The 15,090-nt window shown below is 38.4% G+C and overlaps 1 protein-coding gene across 9 annotated transcripts in view; it reads left to right on the forward strand.

Annotated features, from left to right (window-relative positions):
- Window positions 1-15,090, forward strand: part of LOC136825650 (beta-1,4-glucuronyltransferase 1-like) — a 73,538-nt gene that overhangs the window by 26,411 nt on the left and 32,037 nt on the right. The window contains exon 1 of one of the 9 annotated variants that reach the window (XM_067082296.1): window positions 7,745-7,884. The exons of 7 other annotated variants lie outside the window; for them this stretch is intronic. The gene's annotated coding sequence lies outside the window, so the exon portion shown is untranslated. Of the gene's footprint in view, window positions 1-7,744; window positions 7,885-15,090 lie in introns of those variants that run through there. One more of the 9 variants, XM_067082291.1, reaches the window with a different exon arrangement.

The raw sequence follows: 15,090 nt of genomic DNA on the forward strand, positions 1-15,090 counted from the left end.
GTATGGCAATAAGTGTGGAGGGTGAATGCGAACGAAAGAAATAATTGGCATTGTTGAGATGAACTCTTGGTTTAGTGAACTGTAATATAAGAAGAATTAAAAAGGTAAGCGAAAGTTTAGGGGTAAATAACAGTGTTTGTGTGTAGCCGCTTGAAACTTTTCTGCACGGGGTCTTTATCGACGATTCAACAGGTAAACCATGAGTATGGCAGAAACCCTTGTTGTTTTCCCCATGGGGCCGCCCTGATGGAGGAATTAGCTCTGGTGTTATATATATATATATATATATATATATATATATATATATATATATATATATATATATATATATATATATATATATATATATAAGAGAGAGCGTTCATTTGGCTTGACCAGCGAAGGCAGAGGCTGTTAAAAAAGAAAGTCTGTTGAGTGAAATGAAGACGGAATGAAATTCCCCAAACTTCAAAAATCTTGGGGTCTGGTGAGAAATGCCGTGCGAACTGCGGAACATGTCTGCGGTAACTGTGTGTTACTTAACACTTGTTTTGATGATCTCACATGTGGAGTACATATGTTAGCTATGTCAGGATAAAACTGGAAATAAAGGGTAACGATTGTTTCACGATTCTTTCAGGACCATTATCGAAACATATGTGAAACTCTAGCGCTGTTGTGGCAGCAATCATAAAAAATCCAGATAGATCTGGAACCCTCACGACTGATGTGTGTTTAGGTGGAAGACTATTCATTTATTTACATAAGTTTTGTGTGTGCAGGTGTGAACTTTTATTATTGCAAACTACCCATAAAAGCTAGTGAATGAGAATGTATTTGAAGAGAAACCGAGATTTGTTTTTAAGTGACATATCCACCATTTTAAACGATACCGAAGTTTTTGGGAGTTTCATCGCATCGTCTCTTCTGAAAATCTGAGTGATTAAGTGTATATTTGAGCAGCATATGCAATTCTTTGCACCTTCCCCCCTTTTCGTCCGTGGTTATTAGTCTATAGCGACTTCCGTAATGATGGATATATATATATGTATATATGTATAGAAGAAGATGTATTACTCTCGCTCTGAGTGTCAGAGTTCTGTGCTCAAGCGGGCCAGCCCACGAGTCTCCCCGAGAACTCAATATAAATAAAGTATCGAATGAATGACTGTTATTTGTGGATGATAGTTCCGATTACAGAGGGCGAAGAGAAGTTGCAGAGACGGGGGGAAAAGATTTCCGAATTGTTGCTGCACTGAGATCGCAGCTGAAAGAGCATCTGAGCAAGGGTGAGGTTAGGATATATCTGTATAGGTATTTGGAAGTCAGCGTCAGGGATTATGGCTGGAAGAGACAGATGAGTCAGAATAAGTAGAGTAAGGAAGGCAAAAAAGATCGATGCACAATCTTGGTGAGAGGAAGGGTATAAGTCAAGTCTCCTTCATGCAGTCCTCTATGCAAGGGAAGTAGGGTGGTGAGTGCACATCAAAGGGAAAGGTTTAAAAGCTGCTGAGGTCAGTCGTCTGCGTGAATTCAAAGACGAAGAAACGCTGAGATCTGGAGATGAAATGAAACAAGTGACTCTAGATGGTTTGAGTATTTAGGCCATGGGGACAGAGAAAAAGACCAGGAAAGGGCTTGGCAGATGTAAGATAAGAGGTACTCCGATAAAGAAGGCTGATATCTTGGAGGCAATAGATTACAATCAAGATAGAGCTGATTGGCCCAGTGGATGCAGCAGGGTTTGATATCCGCCTCAAAATCCTTCGTTTTAGGTACATGAAGCAGCTGATGCTGTGGAAGGGGTCATAAGATGATTCAAGCATGAAACCTTGAATGTAGCTTTTTGTGTTCGTAGTAACCCCAATACATGAAAGCAACCTATTCTTAAATATATATATATATATATATATATATATATATATATATATATATATATATATATATATATGTATATGTTTGTGTGTGCGTGCGTGCGTATACTATACATATGCCTGAATTCGTCAGGCATACATACAGCAGGCTTGATATCTACTTGTATCTCTCATGAGGGCTCAGTGGCCAAAGTCACTGTCATTGTTTCTAAACCAGGCAACGGTTCAAATCTTGCTTCCAACAGAGCTTTTATAAATCATAATTCCCCTTGGGTGTGAGTTATTCCCAAGGTGTAAACCGGATATTAAATGATTATTGTGGCCAAATATTTGTGATGTACGTATATACATATATATGTATATGTATATATATAAACATATATGCATATATATATGCACACACATATATATACATATAAACACACACATGTATATATATATATATATATATATATATATATATATATATATATATATATATATATATATATATTTGTCATAACTATTAAGCCACAAATATCGTTTAATATCCAATTTGTTGATATTGTAGGGAGATGGCTACCTACCCCACTTGCTTTCTATACTGATTGAGAAAGGACTCCTACTTTTCGCTTTCGTCATAATTTACCAGGTTGCGTATGCCCTACCTCTTCCTTTGTATCCCCTGACCTCCATATCTCTCTCTTGTGGCTGGGCTTTACTACCCCTTTTGTGATTTCATCACTCTTTGCTTGTGATTTCAGTCCTTTTTTGCAATGGCAACTCTCTAGATCGAGAAATATGTGGTAACAAAGGAATGGGGTTGTTTAGGTTTTAGATATAGTTTTCTCAGACCTATGTGACTTCTCTGTGATAATGGTCAGCTCAGCTCGTTTTTCTGCATAATTATGTAATTTATATATAGATATATATATTGTTAAGGGGGTCATTCGGTGGATGAGGTTAATTCTCAATTACTGTGATTAATGCAGCCTTGCTATACCGAAGACCCACGTAATCCCATCAATAGGCTAACAGTTACCCCAAAAGACATAAATAACTTAATTAAATTAGGTCGCCAGTTGGAACTAGGTTACTGAATATTTTGATTTATTCTTGAACTAATAAATGAAACATCTCCATTGATCACCCACCCAGTCCAACAAAATGAGTGTTACAGTGAGGGAATCTACATGAGCCAATAACGGCTCCCCAGTTCGTCCCTTTCAGACACGGTAATATTTCTCCTACTTTTTAGAGTATGACGCAACAGATGATCGTTCTAGTAACGCTCTTGTAAGCAGTTTTCTAGCAAATTAAAGACTATTCCTCTTCATTATACACACGGCAGATGATGTTAACTTTGTCATATTCGAATGGTATATTCCCTTTGTTGACATCAACGATGTGGTCTGTGTTGTCAATTTGGGATCTGACTTGCACTTGCGCGCACTTGCAGCTGACGCCCGGGCTCTGGTGATGTGATTAACGTGTTCCACTAGGCAAAAGGAAACTAAAGAAAAGGTGCGGGAGCACTACCGTTTGTGTGCCCTCTGCGCTTGGTTGCTGGACTCCCTCTGACCTGGGACGACTTGCTTAGAAGGCTTCCAGCCCTTCATGCCTGCGCCGGTCTGAAAAATGACGAAAAACATCGCCGATACACAGTTCAGAGAAAAGTGATGCTTAGGGACACCCTCACTAAAGGTGGCCCTGGTGGAACCATCTCTGTTGGATAGGTCCCTAAGCTAAATTCATAATCTGCTAAGACAGTTGGTTGGAATTTCGAAACGACAACAGCGCGCCTCTCTCCCCAGGTTTAATGGAAGAAGCTTGGTTTTTGGTGCTGTCTTGTCTTGTTTCTTTTTCTTTTCCTTTTGGTTTTGATTCTCTTCCTACCAATTAAAGGAGAGGTGTCGAACAGCAATATGTATAAATATATATATATATAGTCATGAACCAACCTCGGTTCATCAGGTTCAATAATCAAATAGAGGAATGGGCTGGAAAGACTGGCAGGAGCCAAGACAACAACGGAGAAAGGATACTAACAAAAACAGCAAAAATGACCTTAAACCTAGTTTATTAACATTACTTAATATACATATTTACAAATGAGCCTGATCCCAGAGTAATAGTCAGATATAATAGATTTCCCACGGCAAGTGAAGCGATCTCTTAGAAAAAGCAAAAGGTTGTTTGCCTGCTCAGAGTAGGGTAAATGATCGGGCATGATACACATCGGTCGCTGAATTTTCACTTTTCGCTCGGTATTTAATTGGTGAAAAACAACAACAAATTCAACCTTTAAGATCTTTCAAAAGATTGAAGTTTCATTAATAAAATGAGCTATAGGAAACTGCCATACGAACTAAAATAAGCATGTGAAGTCTTTGTAAAATAAGTGTTCAAGACAGTTTTGAATCCAATATGGCGTCCCCCCCAAATGCCGATGCACCCTGAACAGCGCTTGGACACTTCCTTCCCGGTGCTCATTTAATGGTGTACTGAACACTAATTGCGCATATATGTAATGTTTATCGATATTACTCAAGATTTTAGTTGTAATCAGCACGCTACAACGACATTTTACAGCACTTTACTCCATCAAAGTAGCGAAATTGTGGCTGGAACTATTTTCCAGCCTTATCGTACATCTGGCTGTCACAAACATCCGAAAGCAGACAATCCATTAGTGAATTGTTCATGATAAAAATGTAGTATTTTGTTATTAGGACTTTTCATTGATTTAAGTCCGTATTACTGTGTAAACTTCTCAGACATGTAATGTGTACATATGAATGTTACCATTTTGGCAAAAATGCAAGAAAGCTGAGTATGACAATTTATGTAGAATTGGTACGAGAGTCAAGATGCCATGACGTCAAAATACAGGACTGAAATGAAGGTTTTAAATCCAAAATTATTACTTACAACACTATTATATTTGACAAAACTTACACTATGTATGTAATATATATACTGTATAGTAAATTGTATGTAATATATATTAATAAATAAAAAAAATATGATAGGAAACCGCAAAAAAAGCTTCATCGTAATGTTCACAGCAAAAGCATTGAAATTTGTCTCAGGAATCTGATATGTTCCAACAACAGTGAATATTTTCAGATGAATTATAATGAACACGTAATACATTTACTCAGTCTATATCCTTATTCTGGTGTTTAGCTACCTATTTAAAGTAAATATCCAGCGCTCGGACGTCCAAAAATTCGCTCGAGTTCCCCGTCCATGGCCCGAAGGCTGCCAGCGTTTACCACTAATGTAAAGGAAACTGTATCAGCGCCTATGGGTAGAAATTTTTTGCAGATTCAACATAGGAAATAGATAGTTTGTTTACACATGTGACTTAGCAAATATTAAGACGGCGTCATTCGTCTGCTTTTAAAGTGTTTTAAGTAAAAATTTCGAGAGCGTCATGGCCAGTAAGTTAGCACCGCTAATAGCATGTCATACCAAGGTTCTGGAATCCATCTTCAAAGAATTTCCTACGATTTTCTTCATTTAACAGGTGTTCATAATAATCTTTCCACCTCTTCTTTATCTTATCCTCGTTCCTCAAGCTCGATGACAACTTGAAACTTCGCAGGTTCCAACAATAGATTCCAACACACACACACACACACACATATATATATATATATATGTATATAAATATGTGTGTGTACTTATGTATTTTTAATAGCCACAATGACCTCTTGACTTCTCGATTTCCTCACATTTTTGGATACAGTTGTCACTACAAAACCTGAAACCTAAAAATGAAGAAACACAAGAATAAACCTTGACATCCGTGGCAGGATTCGAATCCACACACGGTGTCAGGGTGAGGTTATCCTCAACCACTCAAGGTAGAGCGATGTGAACAGTCAGGTAAAGAACAGGCACAATAGAGGCAAGAAACAGTTTGAGTATTTCAAAGAGGGGAAAGTTGAGAGTTCAGGTGAGCAAGAGTAAGATGACAAGGATAAATGGAAACCACGAAGGCGGAGTGATGAATGTTGACATGGATGGCGGAAGAATGGAAGTGGATATTCTGTATAGGTAAATGGGAGCAAAATGTATGTAATGGATTATTGTCGGGTGAGACATGTGAGTCACACAACACTTGTGCAGAGGAAGCAGAGTAGAGTGTGTGCAAAACATTGGGGAAAGACTGTAAAAGTGTCTGTGGAAGCTAAGGTAAGGATGTTAAAAGTAATGGTTGAGCCAACCCCTTTTTCGTGAAGTGAAGTGTGTATGTTGAATGCAAGTGAAAGAGGGTAGGTTGAACATTTTGAGATGAACTGTGTGCATGGTACATATTGCCAAGGAGTTGAGGAGTGAGATGTATAAAGGTGTGGAGTAGTGGAAAAAGTTTAGCAGAGGGGAAAAGAAGAGTTACTGCGTTTTGAGATGGTCTGGTCTTGTAGAAAGAATGTAGGGAGATAGGTTGGGGAGAAAAGTGCATAATTAGGAGTGCCAAAGAGTTGAGGAGTGAGATGTATAAAGATGTGGAGTAGTGGAAAAAGTTTAGCAGAGGGGCAAAGGAGAGTTACTGCGTTTTGAGATGGTCTGGTCTTGTAGAAAGAATGTAGGGAGATAGGTTGGGGAGAAAAGTGCATAAATAGGAAGTGCCAGGATATTGGAGAGGAGGAATTTTGTCATATATAGTCCTATCTGTGCGTCGTTTATTGCAACAATTGTTTTATGCTATTAACTATACAAGTTTAGCGCATTTTTCACCTCCATGCGTCCATGCTTTGGTCTCAATTTGGTTTTTATGCAAATAGTCAGAGATCCGGATTGGTCTAGGAATCCTTCTTGGACAGAAGAAAAGGAAGCATTTAGGTGGCAGAGGGTGGGTGTTGATCTTCGGAAACCCCAGGTGTTATAGAGTAAGTGGAGAACAGGTAACGTTATTATATTAACGAAATATTATGTTCACTAATGCTAGAATCAGGAGATTCCTGTTGCCCAGCGACAGCCTAAACTGTTGTACAGTATATGGTTCTTACTACAATATTCTTCAACAAGAAAATGGAAGTATCATATGGCAGCGGGATGGGGTGCATTAGCATATTTAGTGATATAGGTGTGAGTGAGGAAAAATGTGAAAAGACCATTAGATAGACAACTCATCCTTTTTTTTTTAATACTGATGTAGCTTGACAATTGATTACCATAACTACAAAGTCTACCCCAAAAGCCAAATCAAAGTCCTTCAAAGAAGGCACCACGGCGACCCCATATAAAAACGGGAACAAGCTGGAAAGAAGAAGAAGAAGAATATCAGTGAAACCTTTCTGCTTCGTGTGATGATCACCTTTCTGTTTTAAACACGAATTCGTCACAAGCCCGGTTTCATTCTGGCGTTACGGTTATGCTTCCTTATTTGAGAAGCAGTTCGTTTCTGCATTTACACTTTCTGTCCCTTAATCTCTGAAGGAAGAACTCTTACAAATTCAGAATCATGTGCGCCATTTTATCTTTTTAAAGAGAGATGGAAATTGAATTCTTGTGTTCAGAGACGCCGAGAGTCAGCATTTCTACTGAGAGAGAGAGAGAGAGAGAGAGAGAGAGAGAGAGAGAGAGAGAGATTAGTATTTGGAATTCACTAAAACAACCCAAACACACACACACACGATGTAATTTGATCTTAGGGAGAAGCCAAACTGTGCCTATTTTTCTCTAGCGGAACTCAATTTCCCTCCCTGCCGTTGCTCATCCGCAGTCTTGCTTGACGTTCTTGCCAGAGCTTCTGAATATACTGTACACATACGTCAGAAGAGCGTTAAAAGACACTACCTCGGTTCATTATTTCATGGTCTGTGTGTTTGTCATCCCATTATTTCGCTGAAGTTACCACTGAGCATGAAGGTTAATGTGTCTGGCGATCTGAAGAGCTGCGAGGCTGTCCGGCATCCAGTCGGTTTGATCAAGTTATGATCAGTTCCATCAGTCAGTGTAGAGCCGTCGCGTTGGAGGGTACCATTCGGTGCGTGGCGTCGTGGACCTCGCTTCACTTGTAAGCTGGACTGAAGATGAAATGGTAGGCACACCAGACGTGACGAGGGCGAATTTAAGCGGCATTGAATTAAAGTTTTTTACCGAAACTAGCTAAAGTGGTGCATGTTTAAAAATGGTTAATGGAGCCTTATTTGTCATGTGTCAGTAAGGGAGACAATATTCGTGTGAAATATCGTACGTTTTCAGAGGATAAGAGAGACGCAAATGTTCATTTTATTCATTTAACCAGTTTGATAGCAATGCTAAATTTCGAAATTAAAATGAATCTTACGGAAGAGCGAGCGTCGTGCCGATGAATCAGGTTCCCAACGGTTACGGGGAAGAAACTTTGGTCCAACACAGGACCCACTTATACCAAATTTTCGCTGCTGCTCCGAGTTCATTTCTTTTGAGTGCATGCTGTGTGGGTCAGTTCCATGTCAAGCCGAGGAATTTTTCCGTTTTCTCAGATTCGGAACTGGAAAAGAGTGAAGCGGAAGAGAGTGAGGATCGTGTTATGGAGCATGAATGGAAATACGTAGCCCCTCAGTTGTTAACCACCCCCCACCCAAAGCGTTTGGTCGTACTCGGCGATAAAGTATAGTAGAAATCATATATATATATATATATATATATATATATATATATATATATATATATATATATATATATATATGCAAGCTCACGAAACTGTGATGGGAAATGAAATTGCAGGTTGGTCATAGAGAGGAGAAAATGAAAAACTAAGTACCGAGTACTTTTCGTGTTTCGCATTTTTCTAGGTATAATAAATACAGTAAAATAATTTCTCACATAAAGCTTTACATCATAACTGGAAAATAATTTACACAGAGAACAGCTGTTATGAGGGATAATAAAAAAGGTCTTCATTTTAACAAAGAACAACTGGTAGAAATGATAATGACAGACTTAAAAATTTACGATCACCACAAACAAATGAAGCAATTCAGACCAGATAGCGTTATATTAATTAGTTGTTGAAACGGCACATGCACAGAATAATCGCTTCTTGCCGTAGAACGAGCATGAAGACAAGATATTCAACTGGAAAGTAGGAATCAGTCGCTCTGACGGTTGAAAGGTCACAACCAAAGAGAAGATTGGCTGGATAAAGCTGTCACAATATTCACATGAAAAATTATATAAGTGAAAAATATTCACTGTGCATAACTAAACGCATCCACTCATAAGTGCATAAAGATCTTTTCCATACACTTACACACAAATATATATATTATCAAAATACACAACAGTAAACACTCCTAGTCACGTAGGCTACACAGGAACGAATACTGAGAGGGTAGGCCTACAACTGAGGCTGTGTCTCGGTCACGAACAATTGTTTTTTATTATTGTTCGTTTGCTTAACAGCTTTGTCAGAAATAAAACCATCCAATTATGAAAGAGTAGAAGTATTATTAAAAGGATGATGGCTGGAATTCATTTCATGTCAGAGAATATCATTTAGTCTGAAAATTCCTCGTACTCTACTGATGTTTTGGTCTTGCTTTCAGATTTTTATCAGTTTTTGGGAAATATTTTCACTGAGTAATGGGTGCAAATATAATCCGTCGACCACGCAATATAGAAATGGCTGTATATAATACAGTACTAGTACTAGTACCTCCTAGTATGGGACGCTTAGATAACAAGCCAAAGTAGCAGCGAGTAATGCTTGCATGGACGTCATCTGAACTCTGGGGAGATTCAAGAAACGGACTTCTAACTTTGTTATTGTTACTAAAATCAACATTTGCGTTAAACTTTCTTAACATTATTAGGTACTGCTTTAAATTTTTCACTGTATGGTAATACTAAGAAGTTGAAATCAGCTCAGTGGTCTGGTAAAACTAAGGTATACTTTTGAAATTTCTTACTGAATAGCAAAAGTAAGAAGTTGTTTACCCAAAATGCTTAGAGCTTTTTATGTTGATTGAAAACTTTCCCAAGAATACAAATGGATGTGTATAAGAAGTTCTATGTAGGCATTGCTCGATGAAATATATTGGCCAGTCTGCGAAAAATCAAAGAGCAAAACTTAACCAACACTATAGCATGAAGACTTTTGCTTGAAATGACTTCCGGTCATCATAGTGACTGACAAAAATGCAGATCCACAATTCTTTTGCAATGACTAAACAATCGTAACGTCCTGGGATTGGCTCTTAACAACTTTTATCCAAGTGACGTAATTAGTACTATCCTGACTTTTTAAATTGAACGGTTTTAGTATTTGGGAACTTGTTGAGCAAACGGTCTTAAACAGAAACACTGTCGTTCGTGACAGACTCAGACAGACACGATTGGAGGTGAAGCTCCGTTTTAGCGTTTTTAGGAGCGTTTGTGGCTATTTGTATTTTTGCATGTTGCGTACTTTCCTGAGATATATGCGGGGAAGAGTATGTAGATGTTAATGTACTTGTTACTATGCATATATATTCATATATGTACGAATGTAACCAGTTCATGTATACACAATCATTTTTATGACGCCCTGCATATTATCACCGATCTTACATTTGGTGATTACGTTGTGACTGTCAGAATCATTGTTTAGTACTTTTCATCTCAAATGTTTTGTTTTAATTTGCGTTTTATAATAAGAAAGGACCAATAATTGCTTGCCTCTTTTTAAAAACTAATTTTTCGATCGCTGTTTAGTTTGAATGGTTCCATTCGTTTGTGGTAAAAATGAATTTGTAAGTCCGTTTTACAATTTGTTCAAACAGTTGTTGTGAGTTAAAGTTTTATGCACAAATATTCTTTACCTTTATTTACTGCACCTTTATATATATATATATATATATATATATATATATATATATATATATATATATATATATATATATATATCACTTGGAGACAAGTTGTTAAGAGCCAATCCCAGGACGTTACGATTGTTTAGCCATTACAAAAGAACTGTGGATTTGCATTTTGTCAGTCACTATGATGACCGGAAGTTATTTCAAGCAAGGTCTTCATACTGTAATGTAGTTTTAGATTTCCTCTTTGATTTTTCTCAGACTGGCCAGTATATTTCACCGAGCAATGCCTACATAGAACTTCTTAATATACATCCATTTGTATTCTTGGGAAAGTTTTCAATCATCATAAAAAGCTCTTAAGTATTTTGGGTAAACAGCTTTTTACTTTTACCATTCAGTAAGAAATTTCAACATCTTAGTATTACCATACAGTGAAAAATTTAAAGCAGTACTTAATATGTTAAGAAAGTTTAACGCAAATGTTGATTTTAGTAACAATAACAAGTTAGAAGTCTGTTTCCTAAATCTCTCCAGAATTCAGATGACGTCCATGCAGCCATTACAATATATATATATATATATATATATATATATATATATATATATATATATATATATATATACACACACAAATTTTTTTCACGTTTACACTGTTACCTTTTTGCGTTAACAAATATAAAGCCATATATATTGTTTAATATCCATTTCACAATATCTTGGGAATAACTGACACTCGGGGGAATTATAATTGATGCATGCTTCGAAGAGAGAGAGAGAGAGAGAAACCGCATAATCTAGTTTTTGTAGCTCATGTGCCAGGCATCGAATATCTCTCTCCTAACCTGTGGGAATTTGAGGAACCACTGCCTACTTTTCAAATGAGAGGTCTTCTTCAAACGTTCTGCGAAAAAGAAGCAAAAAAAATGAAAAGATGTGGCAAATAAGTCAAAGGTTTTGTGTCATAGACCAACAAATATGCTTCAAGATGTGGAAGGCGAATTACTTGTAACCAGAGAAGGATGAATTCATGCAGCAAGTTTTAAAGAAGAGTTCACAAGCCACGCCAAGTAAGAATCTGTATTCCACTCGAGAAAGTGTTAACGGGACGACGCTCTCTGTATGTTTCGGAATTAGTGAGTGGGTAAACTTGTCTTTGTTTCGTGTGGAGACAGTGATGTATTAATTTCGTCCTGGGAATCTGCTTGGATGTTGGAAATAACAGAAGGCTAAAAATCATTAAGAAAGGGAAAGTATTCTGTTGTGTTCTGCCAGCATTCACGCCCTGAGTGATGCTCCAAAGTTAAGGTTAAGATAAATTCACAAGTCTCAAGAGCCATTTTCTCGAGTTGGTACACCCAAGTAAAAGAGTGAGCCAACTTGCAGCGAGCGATCTTGAACATGTCGCATGTTGCTGTCATATCGAAGCAAATTATCTGGCACCGAGTTAACTGTGGTAGACTTCCTCAGGCAGCGTTTCTCGCTGAAGAAGACGGGGTCAAACTCTTTCACCATGTGATGGTGTTGACTATTTTTGCACCCCGATCCAGACCAGTGTTTTGAAGAACACATTCAGTGTACTGAAGCTTGTTTAGAAGAATCTCAGTAAGAAGAAAATGGAAGCTAGATGACATGGACACATGCACATTGACTGGACTGAAGGCGGTACAACGCTGCCAGAGAGAACTGGGAGATATGACGGCACACAACACAACGCTCATGACACCGGAATGGAAGAAGCGAGGACTTCTATCTGAGAAGTGAGGAAGTCATCTCGTTGGTGAGATCTGCGACCACGACATTCGCTTTTCCTTGAACGACCGACCATTCGAAGCAGATGGTAATCAAGTTCAAGGGCCAGCATAAATTGCCCTAATCAGTGAACACGGCTAGAGATTGCATATCGAATTGCATATAAAAACTAAAAAGTACTAAACTCTAAGAAGTATACGTATATAATGTCTTGCAGTTTTCCCATGTCATAGTTAGACACCTGGATCCAAGGTACATCATTTACATGTTTGTGAGCCTTATTTGAGATATTCTGGCTTATTCATAAATAAGTATTTTTGTACGTAGATCAAACCATTTTTCTGTTCAACACTATCGAGTGGCCTCTATATCATTTTTTTGAGAAATAAATTCATGACTTTGTTGCATGTGTCTCTGTTATATTTCATATGTGAAATGTGATTTAAAGAATCCCATTGCAAAATGATCTAGCTAAAAGCTGGTCTGACCGAATGCGAAATTAGTTCCTCAACGAGTATGCAACTGGAAAGTCCTCCAGCTGCTTGTGCGAAAACGAGTTTTGGACATGTTGTCAAATTTGATCTTATGTCAGACACCGGAAAATGCTCCAAGGACACTGAAATTGCTAGAAAGACGACTTGTCTAATTTGACAATTCTCTACGAACTTGAGGGCCGTGGTTAAAATGATTTATTCCAGTTCATTGTCTTGTGGCATTCTCATAATTTTCCGACTGACTTCCATTTTATAACATTTGATGATAGGCATTGGATGTTACTGAAAAAAAAATTATATATACATATATGTATATATAGAGAGAGAGCCTCGATGGCCGAGTTGGTTAAGGCAGCAGCCTCGGACTTCTTAGAGGTCTGTGGCGTGGGTTCAAATCCGCAGCTGACCGGTCAGAGAGGCGGACACTTTGCTATCCATGTAGACACCCTGGGATTATGTATGCAATCAACGGATAGGTTTGCTTAAAAGCAAATGGGTGTTACAGACTATTACACACACAAACAAAGCCACTCCAACATCTTCTAAAAACATAACAGACACCTCGCACGTCTTGAATATCGACCTCACCGCGTAACAACTCCTCGCTGCTGGGAGAAAGAGCGCTGGTGAACTGGTACGATACATGTACACAATACCGGGGTCTAAGCGATGTCAGGCAGGGCAGCCGATCGGGGACTACAAAGTCTACCCCAAAAGCCAAATCAAAGTCCTTCAAAAGAAGGCATCGCGGCGACCCCGTATGAAAATGGGAACAGGCTGGAAAGAAGAAGATATATGTATGTATATGGAAATGGTAGCCCGTAAATAATTTTTTCAATGAAAGGTTACTTGAAATTTATGAAAATTCCCTAAGAACTACTGAAAACCACTGGAAGGGAAACATCCTCTGTATCACCACAAACACTATAAAGTTAAGTTAAGTATACCTTAGTTTAACCAGACCACTGAGCTGATTAACAGCTCTCCTAGGGCTGGCCCGAAGGATTAGATTTATTTTACGTGGCTAAGAACCAACTGGTTACCTGGCAACGGGACCTACAGCTTATTGTGGAATCCGAACCACGTTATAACGAGAAGTGAATTTCTGTCACCAGAAATAAATTTCCCTAATTCTTCATTGGCCGGTCGGAGAGTCGAACGCGGGCCCAGCAGAGTGCTAGCCGAAAACGATACCAACCCGTCCAATGAAGAACTACGAACACTATATATATAAACTGTATATATATGAAGTGAAATAAATGTGTCATATTGACTTTCAATTTCTGGAGGTGCCTGAGTGGAATGCAATCACTAGACCTGAGGAATATTTAGACGAGGGTGAATCTGTATTTATTGCCAAAGTTGGCCCAAGCAGTGTTGACGATAAAGTCACGCAGGTTGTTGAGCAAAATGTTTTTTATGCCTGTCAAAGCAACCGGTGAGCATCTTATGACCGAACTCAAGTTCCTCTGAAATCCAAAAAAAAAAAAAAAATAAAAAAAACCTGCTCTGTTATTGTCAGTGAATTAGAGGTCTCGAACAACCATCGATTAACTAATGCATCAATTTGCTGGGAACTGGTACACAACGTTGATCTAATTTATGCACAGTCATTGCTCGGACGATTGAGATCTGTCGCTGTTTAAAATAACATGATCCATGAGAAACAGAAACTTCCATAAGTGTGGGAGAGATGCACATTTCGCTTAGACATTTCATGAGATCCCGCCGCCCGCCCCCCCTCAAAAAAAAAAGCAAAACGAGGGGAAATGCGAGAAGTGCCTGTGGCCATAAGATCACGTAGCTGAGTGCCACGTGATTGGAGTAAAATAAATGAGTAACGAATATATAGTAACGTCTGTGACCCTTCCCTTGCAGACTTCATCCGACAACATTTCTTTTTCTGGACCACACTAGGCACAGAGCAGGGACATTTGAGAGATAGATAGGGAGTTATGTGGAGACATTTGAGAGATAGATAGGGGGTTATGTGGAGACATTTGAGAGATAGATAGGGGGTTATGTGGAGACATTTGAGAGATAGATAGGGGGTTATGTGGAGGCATTTGAGATAGATAGGGAGTTATGTGGAGACAGTTGAGAGATAGATGGGGGGTTCTGTGGAGACATTTGAGAGATAGATAGGGGGTTATGTGGAGGCATTTGAGAGATAGATAGGGAGTTATGTGGAGACAATTGAGAGACAGATGGGGGGTTCTG

This window comes from Macrobrachium rosenbergii, chromosome 39, assembly GCF_040412425.1.
Source record: "Macrobrachium rosenbergii isolate ZJJX-2024 chromosome 39, ASM4041242v1, whole genome shotgun sequence".
In the NCBI taxonomy this organism is placed as follows: domain Eukaryota; kingdom Metazoa; phylum Arthropoda; class Malacostraca; order Decapoda; family Palaemonidae; genus Macrobrachium; species Macrobrachium rosenbergii.